This window comes from Phallusia mammillata, chromosome 1 (assembly GCF_965637545.1).
Source record: "Phallusia mammillata chromosome 1, kaPhaMamm4.hap1.1, whole genome shotgun sequence".
Lineage (NCBI taxonomy): Eukaryota > Metazoa > Chordata > Ascidiacea > Phlebobranchia > Ascidiidae > Phallusia > Phallusia mammillata.
Window position 1 is genome coordinate 24764896 of NC_137252.1, and position 6020 is coordinate 24770915.

A 6020-nucleotide genomic window follows, 5' to 3' on the forward strand; every position below is an offset into this window, starting at 1 on the left:
TCAATTCCAGTGGTTGAGGCAATAAATTTGCGTAGGCCTATATTTTAATTGTTAACACCGTTAAAGAGTTTTAACAAAAGTCCGGGTCTCGCAGTCCGCAAGAAAGAGACTCGGTACCGATAGTAAAAAGAAAAATACACCAAAACCATAATCTCATCAGACAAAAATTTGCTAAATACTGATAAATAGCACAAAAAGCATTGGCTCTAATTTTAAAGAAACATTTTTGTAAAATACTGGCGGTTGAGGCTTTTTTAGTTAGGGAAAGTTTTTGGAAAAAAACACACACACACATTAAAACTATCTTGAAAACTTAGTTACTTGCATCATCCTTGTCTAACCTCTAACTTATTAATTAAATTTTTAACGCCACCTGGAAAAAGGCTACTCACCAGATCGTTCATCCGGAAACGTCCACACTCCCCCTACACTTCGACGCGTTCTCGCTGGCAAAACATGTTTTTAACAGTTGTAATGGTGCGTGGCTCATTTAAAATCAAATTTAGGCGGCTTGCTATTATTGCTTTGATTTTTTTGTTATAAGCGAAAACCGCAATATATTCCATGTTTCCGCAAAGGTTATGATTGATACTTTTGTGTTGTGACATTTTTCACAACTAACGGCTGCTGTGGTGGGATGTTGTTCGCATATGATAAAGTAACATACAAAAAACGTTAATTCAACACAGTTGATTGCGCTTAAATTGTTATAAAACCAATTGGTGACTATACTTTGTTAATTTCAATGCAAACATTTACTATACCGATAACGGTTTTAAATACAATTTTATTTGTTACGCCACACGAACGTTTACCTCCTTCAGAAGATAAACCACCATTGACTAACGAAAGAAGGCATAGAAAAAACAGAGAAACAAATTGCTTCATCCTGTAACTTGCAAGATGCATATCAGAGGCTGCTGTATTGTTCTTATCGGACAGAGGTTTTTGTATCAAACCCCTGCAGAGCATGCTTTTTTTCTTTTGCGTGTTTTTACGCAAGTGAATTTTGTGCATTGCATTTTTGGACAAAATTGTTATTCGTTGGCAAAGATCTTACAAGGAGTTGGAACTGCTGTTTTTTTTGTCTGTCCTAATGACTCACAGGTTACAAACTTAAAAAATGACGGAGTTTCGTACGTCGTTAAGGAGAAATGACAAGTTTCACTACAGGCGATGCCCGAAAGGCACACTTCAAAACATCACCAAATTGAGTTTTTAAAAACAACTAGTATTTTGAGTAGCATCACACCAATTGAACTACAAACGACTTTCTCCGTATCACTTAGAAATCTTAGAATCTGAAAACATGTTGAAAACACTTAGAATCTAATAACATGTTGTTTTGTATTATATAAGTGACAAATAAAAGTGTCATACTCACAGTCTTCGCAGTTAAACAAGGACCGTGAAAATGGTTTGCAATAAAATTCTAAATGAGTTTGCATTGAATATGAAGTTAAGTTTTAAGTGGTGTAAAAGATTTGCCCACAAGTGAAGTGCCTTAAGTTAAAAACAATTATTACACATAACTTGTACCGTTTTAAAACTATCATATATTTTGCAACTAACGCCCAGCCAAACCGCTACAGCAAAAGTATCACATACTTTTTTACTCTTTACTTTCTTATTGTACATAATTACGTTGTAACACTCCCATTGATGCATGCAGTTAACCATGAGGGTCCACAAAAATGAGGCTTATAAAAGAGGTTTATAAAAACAGTTGGGAATGTAAACTTTTTCCATGTGGTGTAAACTCGACGAAAAATATTCCATTTCTAATTAACTATAAAAGATAGCGATGTTGTGAACAATATGCATCAAACAACTGCGAATTACATGGAAAGGCGTCGGCACAATGCGTCAGACAAGGTATATTAAAATGTGTTTGGAAAGTCATGAATTGCCAAATCAGGGTAATTACGAAAACATTGCCTGGTCAGTGGCACCTTATTTGGCTTCCTTGTCCAACGACATGCCACTTACAAAAACGTGATTCCTCGGTTGTTGCAACAACTGGCCAAAAACGATTACGCCATACTTGGGTAACAGTCTCATCAATTACATCTTGAACGGTCTCCCTTGTCCAGACAAATGCTAAACTTCAAGCAATCAATCAATCCTTCGTAAGTTAGGTGGAACTACAAATGTACGAGTTTGCAGGGAAACTCCGTTTTTGAAAGCGATTGGTAAAAAGCGGTGCGCGGTTTTATGACACAAACAACAATAGTAGAGAAACATACTTTGGCAGACAGTATTTTTTTAAATGGTTGTTTAATGCGTAATGCTATTTTTTCAATTAAAATGTTTCAAAATTGGCCGAAAAGAACGTTTCGTACCATCGGCAGGTTGGGTGCTTCACTGCAACTTAGATATCCAAAACAGGTTTTCACACTATTCGTCCGAAACACGTATCTTATATAACACAACTGTGCCCGTTTGAACTACAATCGGTTTCGGGCCGTGCAGAAGTCGAACAGACCTAGTAACATGGGCGTAGGCAGCGGGGGGCAAGAGGGGGCGCGTGCCCACCCCTGGAAAAAAGAAAAACGCAAACGGTCGCAAAATTCGCATCTTAAAACAAAACACCATAAACATTCACACAGTGTTATACAAAAACTATTCCTGGAACGTAAACCGAAGACGTCGTGGGTCTCCACCCCGTTAAACGCACCGAATACAAGCTGTAACTGTAACAGAACAGGATGAGGTTTTACAACAGATAAAATGAATCGAACATTATTACTTAACAATAGCTCGGTAACAAGCATATTATTACGTCATTGATGGATGTGTCAAAAAGCCATTATGTGATACCTTCACTGTATCTGTTGTTACATCTGATAAGGTTCGTGTATGTAAATCCTACTTCCGTTAAAAATCGTTTGCCAACCTACCACATATTTCAGTAATAGTTAATATTGTGTTTATTGCACTACTTTGCTACATTGGAATTGGCAAGAAAGAGTATCACTGTCAGATGATTTTTGTTCGGAAATGCCGTTTATCGAACGGCGATGTGACGATAGTTTGCCCTCCCCTGTATTTTTTCCTGCGGACGCCCATGCCTAGTAATGATCTTTTTTTAGATTGGTGACTCAACAACAATTTTTTCTCAAGAAAATACATAAAGTGCGAATTTTTTAAAAGGTGGGATTTTGGATTATCTCTTTTTTAACAATTAACAGAAATTAGATTAATAATTAGTTTTGTAAAACTTTTTTATGTCCACATAACAATTGACATCATCGGGTAAAACAACATGCAATAATTTGAATAACTTTGGCGCAGTTTGAACAAGACTCCATTTTCAAGGTAAAATCTATTGGGGTCGTGACTTAATTCTTGTATATATGTTGCTGTAAATCTTGTATAGGCCTACTTTGAAGTTTCGGGCAAGAATTGCTTGCATTTGGTGCATGGCGAAATCCTGCACATGGCAGTTTCTGTACTCCATGTAACGGTAATTGTTGAAGTAAGAGCACATCATTTTTACTATGGACCAAAATGAAAATTGTTGCAGCCAATTGAAAGTATTACGGTTTATAAACGAAAAAATCCAAATAAATATATAAAACAGGCCATATTCGCTTGACTTGGAACCTGGTGTTTTAAAGTAGCCTACGTATAGCCTAACACGTGGAAGAAGAAATGCGACCCTCGAGTTCAAAATGTTTAATGTTGCTACAACAGAGCGTCGGCTTTTCCAAGGGGCCTATCTCAAGGTTAGTCTTTTTCAAACTTTATCAGCTTTCCAAAAACATTCTATCATCCTAAAAACATGATAAAATGTGAAAAATATGCTCATCTAATTAATTTTACTACGCTAGATTTAGCACTTAAGATCAGTCAGTATAGTGAAAGCAAAGTCAGACAAAGCACCTTAGTGACTTTGTTGACCATGCATTTGTGATTGTGCTTGAAAGATGAGTTGACGATAACAAGTCGAATGGCTAAACTGTTAAATTGGGAACAAAATTGTTTCCTCCCTCAAATTATTGAAACTAAAACTATTTAAAGATTTAAAATATGCAACATGGAAGGTTGCATCTGTTACCAGCAGTAGCGTCTCACTGCCTAAACTGTTCATGCAGTTTCACAAATAAATCAAAAATAAACTTAAACATGTACGGATTTACTATCTCATTTTTCGTTACACTTTCGCGAATCACTAGACTAGAGGGTGATGGCGGACCATTAGTGGCCCGCGGAGCACGCAGTACGAATTATTGCTGTATGTGAATCTCTATGTTGAAAAATATTTCATTTAGTATCATCCCTTGACAGTTAAGATATAAAATGATGTGAGCAAAGAATAAAACAAATAATACTGTAGCGGTGTTTTGTGGAAATGGTTTCTAGTGGTGTCGCCTTTCTCTTCGCGTCAATTTTTGTTTTGATTAACGTCGTAAAACATTTTGAGAATGCCATTTATATTAGTGAAAAACAAAAATTCATAAGACTAATAATAATGTCAAACTTTATTAACATGATTACATGTTCATCCAAAACTTGGCCTATGCTAAAAGAATCAAAAGACAAGCAATGAATAGGTCTATTTTGAACCCATGTGTGATAATAAGCAGTATTCATTTTTTTATCGACCTGAAATTAATTGGTTTGTACTAAATGTAGGACAGTAAACGAAAGATAGTAAGGGCAAGAATATTACATTGGAACAAGAACCACATAAATGTCCTTGCTTTTCTGCAAGTAGCCTACACGGCAATTTTCTTTGGTTTTGCAAATAAGATGGATGCACTAATAATAACTCTTTTGCAAAAGATAAGGTTTGGGATGTGCAAACGCTGAAATGATTTTGATCAGCAACCGAAATTCGGTCTTAAAAAGTTGTGGATAGTCTTCGGTTTTGCCCACTTTTTTCACTGATCTCTATAAAGATCAGTGACTTTTTTCAAACAGTTCTCTCGTTTTTGCCGTTTTTCTTTTCTCTCTCATACCTTATTACCGTGAGTCAGTTTGGCGGGGTATGGGGATTCATATGACTAAGCAAACATATCCAAAGAACTGTTGTGATGTGATATAGCACGTTTCTTAAAGTTAGTTGCGCGAGTGCGCGCCCTAGCTGCTCAATTTCGGTACTGGATTACTTTAACAGGCCAGGGAACTGCTGATTGGTTGTTAACGTTACTGTAGAATTGTTGCAAACATTGCGGGTTTTGTGGCGAATTTAAATATTTTTGTGCAAGCGGTTTCCAGTCCTTCAAACCACGATCAATTAGGCTGAATAAAGTCACAAAGTTCATTTTATTGTAGTCATGTCGTTGAAGCATTTGGAACTTCTGCTGAAACTGTATTTTGTCATCATATTACGTGTTCGACTTATCGTGACCGGCAAATGTTTGCCCGCAGGACTAAATTTCGAGTGGCGACATAAAAAGTCCCGATTTAAATACGTTTTAAATAACGCATTTTGTTCAATACTTAATAATCGTTACGCCATACTTCTGTTGCGCAATAGATTTTGACTGGTCAGTCCATTATCGCCATGCTGTAAATGCAAAGATGACAGAATACTTCACAGCCGTTTAAGCACTGAATGTTGTTGAACGAGTTGGCTTACGGCTTGGAATAGTTTGCTAAAGATTGTGTGGGCAGTGAGCTAGGAAAACAACTAAATTGTTTTTGCTGCTTGTGTTATTTGTTGGATAGTAATAAATCAATAAAACTGTTTTTGTGCTGTCTTTTTATTGTTTTCTTTCTTGCAACAAGCACTAGCTGAAGGAAACTTGACTGGGTTATTAGTTATATAACTTAATTGGGAAACTTTGGCGTTGTTGGTAGTTGGTACCCATCATTTAGTTCGCAATGTTTGTTATTCTTTGATAAAATGAGATGCACTTGAAGTTAACACTTAACAGTGGTGTATGAAAAAAAATATTCATGTCATTGTAAAGATGTTAGAATTGTAATGATCAAATGCTTATATGTGTATACTATTGGAAATATAATTCTTTGCTCATAAGAATTGTTATGTTGGGCAAAAATGATGTTAT